Source organism: Sorex araneus, chromosome 1 (genome assembly GCF_027595985.1).
Source record: "Sorex araneus isolate mSorAra2 chromosome 1, mSorAra2.pri, whole genome shotgun sequence".
Lineage (NCBI taxonomy): Eukaryota > Metazoa > Chordata > Mammalia > Eulipotyphla > Soricidae > Sorex > Sorex araneus.
In genome coordinates this window covers 389,196,740-389,207,017 of record NC_073302.1, presented here as the reverse complement: position 1 = coordinate 389,207,017, position 10,278 = coordinate 389,196,740, and the positions used below count along the sequence as shown (strand labels likewise).

At 41.4% G+C, this 10,278-nt stretch overlaps 1 pseudogene; it reads right to left on the bottom strand.

Moving 5' to 3' along the window:
* Nucleotides 1-651: 651 nt before the first annotated feature.
* Nucleotides 652-9,723, bottom strand: LOC101547920 (5'-deoxynucleotidase HDDC2-like; annotated as a pseudogene).
* Between the last annotated feature and the right edge of the window lie 555 nt (nt 9,724-10,278).

Here is a 10,278-nt window from a genome sequence, read left to right as displayed (position 1 = left end):
GACAATAGGATGAAACGTAGTTTCAAACTTGAGTTTACCTTTGCAGAACTTTTGAACAGAAAAACAACTTCTGAATTCCCATTGACTGGGAGAAAAATCTACTATATGAAAGAAAATTCTCTGAAGATAAAAGAAAATAGAAAGTTTGGCCACAAAATTGTTTCATATTTCATATAACATATGTAAACTATTACACAGAAGGCAGTGGGAAATTTAGGAGTAGTGAAACTATTTTTTAGAATTTGAAAATACTCATAAGAAATTTAATGCATTAGAATTATAATGTAAGTTTCATATAATGTATAATATCATATTTAAGTTTTTAAGATATTTATTCTGTAATGTGTATTATAATACAATTATATAAGTACATATTCTTTATTTTTAAAAAACATATTAGGGATTTAGTTTATTTATTTGGTTTGTAAAACTCCTCACCCCACAGCATTTTCATGACCACATCCTATTTTCTACTTTTATTGTCCTTTTTTTAAATTCCATTTTCACTGGAGTCCAACAATTGGGGCGAGGATGGAGGGAGGAAAACAACTCACCTCTGGGAAAAACAACAGATCAACTGTCAAAACACAATAGCATAAAACAGAAAAATAAAATATTTGTCACACTAGCACAGCAACATGGAGCATTACCTTAGGGGTTGGGCTTCCTAGCTACGGCGGCAATGTCAGCATTTCTTTCTGCTTCTAGTTCAGAAACAAGCTGGACTGTCTCAGGGTGAGTGAATTTTCCTGTTGAGGAATCACAGAAGTCCTGCAGCCTCCCGGACTAGGTCTCCTGGGCTTCGTAGTCACGTGCTTGGAGAATCATGTCGCACTGGTCCAGCTGCTTCACAAACGACTTCTGCCCTGGACTGGGTCTCATACTCTTCCCACAGTCCATACATACAGCTCATTTCTGAGATCCTCTGGTAGGAGCTGAGTGATCTGCTTCATTGCCTCCTCTTCTCACCTATGTTTTTTCTTCTTTGGGAATGTTATCTGCTGGTGCTATGTCCCTAATGATGCATTGTGCCATACCATGAATGAGGGCTAGGCATAAACATTGGTCTTTGTTAAGATGTTCATCTTTGGCCACAAGAGCCATTATTGCCATTCTGTATATGTGATCTGACATGCTCTCTGGACTTTCTATATTTCTGTGTTCCCAGACAGCCCATGGAACTCACTTGAGCTGCCACAGCAGCCGCAAGAACTACAGGAGGTTCCGGGCCCTGAGGTTCGGGGAGGGCCACCGCACACCACATGGGGCCACTGCCAGCAGCCCCCTTACTTATTCTTTTTTTTTTTGCTTTTTGGGTCACACCTGGCGATGCACAGGGGTTACTCCTGGCTCTGCACTCAGGAATCACTCCTGGCGGTGCTCAGGGGACCATATGGGATGCTGGGAATTGAACCCGGGTCGGCCGCGTGCAAGGCAAACGCCCTACCCGCTGTGCTATTGCTCCAGCCCCTACTTATTCTTTTTTTAAAAAAAAATTGTTATCGAATATCGGTGAGATAGATCATTACAAAGCTGTTCATGATTGAGTTTTAGTTATAGAATGATCCAACATCGATCCCTCCACAGTGTACATTTCCTACCACCAATGCCCCTTTATCCCTCCCACCGTCCCCCTGTACCCCCACTCCAAGCCAGCCTCCCTCTATGGCAGGCACTTTTATTCTTTCTCTCTCTCTTCTTTTGTGAATTATAGTTTTCAATACAGATACTTAGAAGTCGTCGTGCTTGTTCAGGGCATTCAGTATTTTTATTGGGAAGGTAAGGCTGGAGTAGCTTTTTTAAGTGGGTGCTTGGGGTATGGACTTGACTGCTGAGGCTTCTCGAAGTACAGGGAGGTGGGGGGAGGTAGCCCATCCTGAGGCCAAGAAAGCCTGGAGATTTCAGTCATAAACCCCACATACCCAAATTTTCAGCAGATTGTATATCAGTGAGTTACATCCTGAGATGGTGGAGTCCAGCTGGGGATATGGTGATGATTTTGGATTATGGGAACAAATGGCTGCCAGGGGCTCTGCTTGGGGGTGGGGGGGAGCACCAGACTGACCCCACTCCCTCTAATTTATCCTGACCTGTTTAACCTTGAATGGGCCTGAGATTAACTATGGCTTTTGATAACTTTTGAGATTTATCTATGGGTCTCTGAAATAAGGCCAATAAATGAGTTTGTATAGCTGAGCTGGAGGTGGTTTGTGGGTGTGGCTCCCACATACCTAACTTTTGGCCATTTAATTTCTTGGGAAACTTGGTCTTGAGTTGTTGGGGTCTGGCCAGAGGCACAACAGCAATTTTGGGTATGAGGAAACCTAAAGGCACCATCAGGCTGCTGACACACTCATACCGTGGATACAGGTTAACCTGTTGGCAGCACCCACCATGGGTAATTCTCTTTTTTGGAATATAATTCTTCTTTGTTTTTGTGGAAAACTAAAAAAAAAATGTAGCACTGTAGCACTGTCCTCCCATTGTTCATCTATTTGCTCGAGTGGGCACCAGTAACGTCTCCATTGTGGACTTACTGTTACTGTTTTTGGCATATCAAATATGCCACAGGTAGCTTGCCAGGCTCTGCCATGTGGGCGGGATACTCTTGGTAGCTTGCCGGGCTCTTCAAGAGGGATGAAGGAATTGAACCCGGGTCAGCCAAATCAAGGCAAATGCCCTACCTGCTGTGCTATCGCTCAAGTCCTAAAAAATCATAAAATATAAAAACTTAATTTTATATAGAAATAAACTCCATTGATTCCTAGAATTTTCTCTGTGCATAAAATATATCTTAAGGTAATAGAACTGTACTGCATATTGATAATGTATCTTGGGTTTTTTTCTTAGTATTTTTCACCATTTCCTCATGTTTTAAGACACATCTTCAAAACTGTAGTTTTAATGACTATGTATTATTATATTGCACAGTTTTACAATAACTTTGTTCAATTTGCCTTTTGAGGTTGTAACATCCTGGTGATTTTAACCTGTACATGAATGATCCTTCTAGAGTCTCAAATTCTTAGATCCTTGACCTCTTTTTCTTTGATGTCCTCCTACCATTTCCCTTGCAATCATCCTGGGACCCATCTCATTCCCAAACTCAAAGTCATGTCTGGCCCTCAGACCAACATCTGCTGACTTTCAGATTTCCCCCTCAAGATTCTGACTATAATCTTTTGACATTTTTGGGATTTTTAACTTTCCTACTAGCTTTCATTATCTCTTACTCCCATTAGCCAGAAAAATTTATTTCAGGACAATATCTCTCAATTACACACAACTTCATGTCCTTCCTTTTCTGCGTTGTCATATTTCCTTGGTGAAACCCAGCACTGCTTCAATATATCACTGTATCACTGTCATCCGGTTGCTCATCGATTTTGCTCGAGCGGGCACTTAAATATAGTCTTTACCTATTCTGTGCCTGCATCTTAGTTACTTATTGTGACTCGAAAAGAACAGTTCTGTGCTAACTGGCCTTACTTTAAAATCATAACCATAAGTTCAAGTGAATCCTTAAGAGCATGAACTAGCTCTCTAGTTCATTTGCTCACACTTTGATACCTTCTCTCTCTTCAAATCTTCAACATCTCTCCCTCCTATCTTTATCAACCTGATGATGATACTGCATTCTATGTTGCTGAGAAACCGGGTAATTAAAAGAAAACTTCCACTGACTCTTACAATCTTATCTCCGTAATTACATCTGCCCCCTCAACAACTACTTTCCCACCTGCTGTCTAGTGAAGTGTTCAGAGACCTAATGAAAGGAAGCTCTTCAACCTGTATGCTGAATCCCTTTCTCTGTCACTTGTTTTCTTCAGCAATTATCCTTTCTGTCTCTATTGCTGAATAGAGATAGCAGTAGATAGATAGATAGATAGATAGATAGATAGATAGATAGATAGATAGATAGACAGACAGAGAGCCTATCGCTGGATAGGCTGGAGCAATAACACAGTGAGTAGGGTGTTTGCCTTGCATTGCATGCAGCCAACCCGGGTTCAATTCCTCTGCCCCTCTCAGAGAGCCCAGAAAGCTACCGGGAGTATCCCATCCGCACGGCAGAACCTGGCAAGCTACCCGTGGTGTATTCGATATGCAAAAACAGTAACACCAAGTCTTACAACGGAGATGTTACTGGTGCCTGCTTGAGCAAATCAGTGAGCAATGGGATGACAGTGATATAGTGATACAGTTTCCATCGCATCAACATGTTTATTCTCTACTGGATCACTTCCAGTAACAGAAAGCAAGATGTAATTCTCCTTTCTTTCCCCATCACTCCATTACTTTTGATTTTTTAGCAGTAAACTATTTAGAAATGAATGTCCTATATGGTGCTTATCCTTCAATTTTCTCTTCTGTACTCTGCAATCAAAGGTTTGTTCCCCTCCACTCACTCAAATTGCTCCTGATCAAGATCATAGATTGCCTTTATGTTGCTAACCCAGTGGTCAGTTCTCACTTTTCATTTTACTTGACTTTTCCTCATGTGACATTTGGGTTCTATACACTGTTGCAATTTCTCCTACCATACTAGCTACTTCTTCTCTATCCCACTTACTCACTTTCCCCTTTCTATTGACTCCATGTTGGTGACTCCCTGTGTCACTGTAATATGTATTATAATGTAATGATCCTTAGTCCTTCTTTTTTCTCTATCATATTTACTTCTTTGGTGATTTAAGCTCATCCCATAACTATGAATATCTCACATTACTAAATTTATCCTTTTTTTAGGAACTGGGGTGTTTGGGCCATATTTGGCAGTGCTTGGGGTTTACTCCCACCTTGGTGCACAGAGCAGTACCTAGAGGACCAGATGTGGTGCAGAGATAAAAACTGAATGGGATACATGCAAGGCAAGTGTTTTAACTCATGTATTATCTTCAGTTGGGTATCTCAAACTAAACTTGTCAAAACCTGACCTTAGAGCCCAAGAGATAGTAGAGCCGTTAAGGTACTTGTCTTCCAAGTATCTGACCCAGCTTGGATTCCTCAACACTGCATTTTGTCCCCTGAGAATCACCAGGAGTTATCCCTGAGTGCAGGGTCAGGAGTAAACCCTGATCATTTCTGAATAAGGCCCCAAACCCAAGCCAAACCCAAACCAAAAAAAAAAAAAAAAACAATGGATCCCCTAATGTGGTCTTGTCCTTGAACTTCCTGCAATTGTTCCATGTCAGAGGGTGAGACTGTTATCTTTCTGGGGCTAAGGACACAACTTTGTCATTATCCTTGAATCATCTTTTTTTTTCTCAAACCCAATATTCACTTTATTAAGAAATTTCTTACTCTATGTTCATCATATATCAGAAATTTGTTATTTCTGTTTTTGTTTGTTTGCGTTTATCTCTTCTGCTTTTATGCTGCACCTGGTGGTGTTCAAGGCTTACTATTGGCTCTGAACTCAAGGATCACTCTAGGCAGGCTCTGGAGACCATGTGGGATGCTGGGAATACAACCCAGGGTGGCCACAGACAGAAAAAATACACTACTCTCTACACTATCAGTCTGGCCCCAGAACTTGATTATTTCTCAATAACTCTTCTGTAGCTACCTTAGTCTACATCAGCATTAGCTTCTTTATCCCCATTTTCTTGCCCCCATTCTTATATCTCCCATATCCTATTATCAGCCCATCAGTTAGTGTGGCCCTATGAAGTTTAAGCCTGTGCAGGTTTCTTCTTTGCTGACAATCTACTTATGGCTCTCTAGTAAATCCTCTAGTAAGTTGTTTGGAGGAGCCTCATGCATGAAGGGACCAGCAGAGGAATCCAGGTGTGCAAGACCTGGGGCTGAGATCATCAAACCTGCTCAGATTGGGACTAGGCATTCTCCACCCAGACCTCCCATTTTCCAGTAGCTTGGCAGCCATAACCACAAAGTGCCCCTGGTGCCGTGTAATCCCACCAACGGCCAACATCCAGAGACTATACGGTCAAGCTCCCGGGAGAGAGCTACGCAGAGTCTCTTGTGCCCCACACCTGGCTGTCTTCACTGAGGCCCATCGGAAGGGACAAGTTGCCTTTCCCTCCCAGCCCCAAGCAGAGCCTTGGCAGTTAAAACCCTCCGGAACCCAGCCACAGCCATGCTCAAGGCCACTCTCCATACGTTAGGACAAGCCTCATGCATGAAGGAACTGGCAGAGGAACCCAGGTGTGCGGGACCCGGGGCTGAGATCTCCAGGCCTGCTTGGATTGGGACTGGCCTTTTCTACCCAGACCCCTCATTTTCCAGTAGCATGGCAGCCACACTCGCAAACTGTGCCCGATGCTGTGTAATCCCACCAATGGCCAACATCCAAAGACTATAAGACCATGCTCTTGGAAGCGCCTTGTTCTAATAGCAGGTTCTCCCTCTTGGAGAACCTGACAAGCTACCAAGAATCTATTGCCCGCATGGGAGAGCCTTGCGAGCTCCCCATGGCGTATTCATATCCCAAATACAGTAAAAGATATATACATACCTCTCGGAGAGCCTGGCAAGCTACCAGAGTATCCCGTCTGCAAGGCAGAGCCTGGCAAGCTACCCGTAGCGTATTCGATATGCCAAGAACAGTAACGATAGGTCTCATTCCCCTGACCCTGAAAGAGCCTCCAATCATTGGGAAAGATGAGTAAGGAGAGGCTGCTAAAATCTCAGGGCTGAGTATAATAGAGACGTTACTGGTGCCTGCTGGAGTAAATTGACTGACAATGGGATAACAGTGATACAGTGATATTAAGTTCTTACAATGATCTACCTGACTGAGTTCTTATTCTAGGGTCGAATCTTCTTTTTTCACCCTTGAATCCACTCCTTTTTAGTTACATTAATTTTCTTGCCTTAAAACATGCCAGCAAACTGCCAACTTGGGGCCTCTGTAGAAGCAATGCCTTTCATGCATTATATGCTGTTTTGATAAAATCAGCTTTGGTCATCTTATATTGCATCATAACACCTTTTATTTTCCTGATTCTCTGTCCTTTATATTGTCATTCCTTCTTCCTTCTTTCTCCGTGTCACTTGGGAAAACTTCTTATACAATATGGGAAACTTGTGACCAGTACTATGATTTACTCATTAGCTATGTTTGTGTTTGCTATCACCAATTATTCAAAATGTAAACTCACAGTGTCAGAGTCTTTATTTTTCCATGGATATAAAGCAAATGTTTTTAAAGATGTCTTTCACATGGTAGATATTTAATAGAAATTTTCTCTCAAAACTTTTTTATAAATACATCTATTCATAGAAACATTTTAAGGCATGTTAATCTTACTTTAGTCAATATTTGTTTAGAAAAACTTGCTTCTGGAATTCAAGTCTAATTTCTACCTTTGGTTTGGAACACCATCATTGAAGCTTCAGCTTTCCATTTCTTTCTGTTTTTCTTCCTCTCATTCTCTCATTTTTTCCTTCTTCTTTTGGAGAACATGACTTTCAAAAATGTTTTGATGGTGGATAAAATAAAAACGAATAGCTAGTCAGGCACATTGAAAAGTGAAGTGAAGAATTATGACAACCATCTGGATATTTCAGCTACTTGAACTTTAGTGGTGATCTTCCTGTCATCCAGTGGAAAATATAACTACCAACAGAATCACTTAATTTGTAAATTGGATGAAGGAGGGAAGAAGGGCGTTGGGTGAGTGGGTATGGTGAGGGGTTGGCCATGAAAAGGAAATAGGAAACAAAATACCAGTAAAATAAATGTGCAAGAAAAGCACCAAGTGCCTAGTCTTATAAATGACTACTGTCATAAGTCACAGGTTGGAAATGGTTTTCTGAGAAATGATGATGTACATTTGCAGCATAACTTGAAAGGGCTTGCATTTTTCTTTTCCTCAGATCTGAAGTTTTTGTTTGACCTGACTCAAACTGAATGGTAAGATGTTTGCTTAAACTTCTCCTGTACCCCATGTAACAGATCCTGAGTTCATGCTACTTCTAATGTGTTGAAGGAAAGCAGATTGAGTAGGATTTAAAGAGATACTTTTCAAGTACAAGGCATTTAAAGCCAGTCAGGGAGACAAGAAGGGCAATGACTAAACAAACACCTGCATTAGTGAAGGAGCACTCAGAAATAGGGCTTGACCTACCCAGAGGATTTTGCCCCAAAAAGCTGGTTCATAAGAAGAGGTATCAAAGCTGCATCATAGGAAGTCAGCCATATATGCGCACACAACTCTGTGACCATTTAAAATAATTTTCTCCTGATATGTTCTAATCATAGTTTTCTTTTTTGGGGGGACATATCCAGCAATGCTAAGGGGTTACTCCTGGCTCAGAACTCAGGAATTACTCCTGGCAGTGCTTGGGGGCCCATATGGGATGTGGGGGATTGAACTCAGGTCAGCTGTGTGCAAGGCAAACGTCCTACCTGCTGTACTATTGCTCCAGCCCATCAAATCATAGAATTCATTAGATTTCCCCAGTGGACTTCCCGTGCTTTGAAAAGCAGGTTTATTATTGAACAGCAAAAGTAAAGGTAGGTTGTGACTAGAGTGCAAGGGAAAAACTGAACAGAGTAATCACTCTTGTTTCTTAATGTTTTATGTTGCTGAGGGAAATAAAGGAAACGTCTTACTTATTAAGGGATATGAATGGCTCTGCTCCACTTACACCTCAGCTAGCAGCCTGTAAGCCTGTAAACTGCAAGATTTGTCGTTCGTTCTCACTCCCCTGGGGAGTGTGGGAAATGAGTCTTTAGCTTTCGAGGCTACCTTCTTCCTTACAGCTCTGGGACTCTTCAGGTAACTCTTCTGTGCTGTAAGTTTAGAGAAAGCAAGAGAAGGGTGAAAAGTAACTACTCGGACAGTATTTCCTGAATAAGGAGACAATTTTGTCCACAAACTGTGTGTGAAAATAGAACCCGTGTAGAAAGAAAACGTGTAATCCAGTATCTCCATTCCCTGCCCCCTTCAGGTTGATATTTCATACTGCAGTTTCATTTGTTTATTTAAAGGCTTTAACCAGTGGTGCTCAAGGTTTTTTTTTTTTTTTAATGTGTTAAATTTCCAAAGTCAGTCATAGTTGTTTTGTTTTGTGAGTCTCCAGAACCCACTACTCATTCAAGAATATTAATAAAGAAAGAAATTGGGGCTGGAGTGATAGCACAGTGGGTAGGGCGTTTGCCTTGCACACAGCTGACCCGGGTTTGATCCCCAGCATCTCATATGGTCCCCTGAGCACCAACAGGAATAATTTCTGAGTGCAGAGCCAGGAGTAACCCCTGTGCATCACCAGGTGTGACCCAAAAAGCAAAGAAGGAAAGAAAGAAAGAAAGAAAGAAAGAAAGAAAGAAAGAAAGAAAGAAAGAAAGAAAGAAAGAAAGAAAGAAAGAAAAGAAAGAAAGAAAAAGAGAGAGACGGAGAGGGAGGGAGGAAGGAAGGAAGGAAGGAAGGAAGGAAGGAAGGAAGGAAGGAAGGAAGGAAGGAAGGAAGGAAGGAAGGAAGAAATCTTGGGCTAATAGAGTCATTGGTTGCTGAGTGAATGAAGCTGATTATATTAAACTAAAGACATTAGAAGAAAGATATAAGAACTAATATTTTCTCTTGCCAATGTAATACTATGAGCCTTTAAGGTTTCCCTTTATTCTTCCTACAGTGTTCTTGTCCAGGTCATCTTTGTACCATTAGCTGCATTTCGGTCACATTTCAAAGAGTGCTTCCTTAGAAAGGCCATCCTGTTAGTCCCACAGAAAGTGGTGCTTGAGTCCTGCTCTGTCATAGTGCCCTTCTTTAATTTTTTGCCAGCAATATGTTTTCCCAAAATGTGTTTATTTCACATGTTTCCTTACTAATTTTTGTGTTTCCTCCCGTAATGGATTGAGAGACAGGAAGTACTCTTGTCTAACTTATTCACTGCTATGTCTTCTGTGTGGGTCTCACACACAGGAGTCATGTGATTGTGTTTGAAGAGAGAAGTGAATACGTGAATGTAACTACTTTAGATCTTTGTTGTATATATATCTTTTGTTTTAAATGTACAAACATGGCATTTTATTGGTAGCACTATAGTACTGTCTTTCTGTTGTTCATCAATTTGCTCGAGTGGGCACTGGTAAAATCTCTATTGTGAGACTTGTTACTGTTTTTGGCATATCGAATACGTCACGGATAGCTTAACAGGCTCTACCATGTGGGCAGGATACTCTTGGTAGCTTGCCGGGCTCTCCAAGAGGGACAAAGGAATCGAACCCGGGTCAGCCGTGTGCAAGGCAAACCCCCTACCCCCTGTGCTATTGCTCAACCCATTAAAGTATATATATATATATATATATAT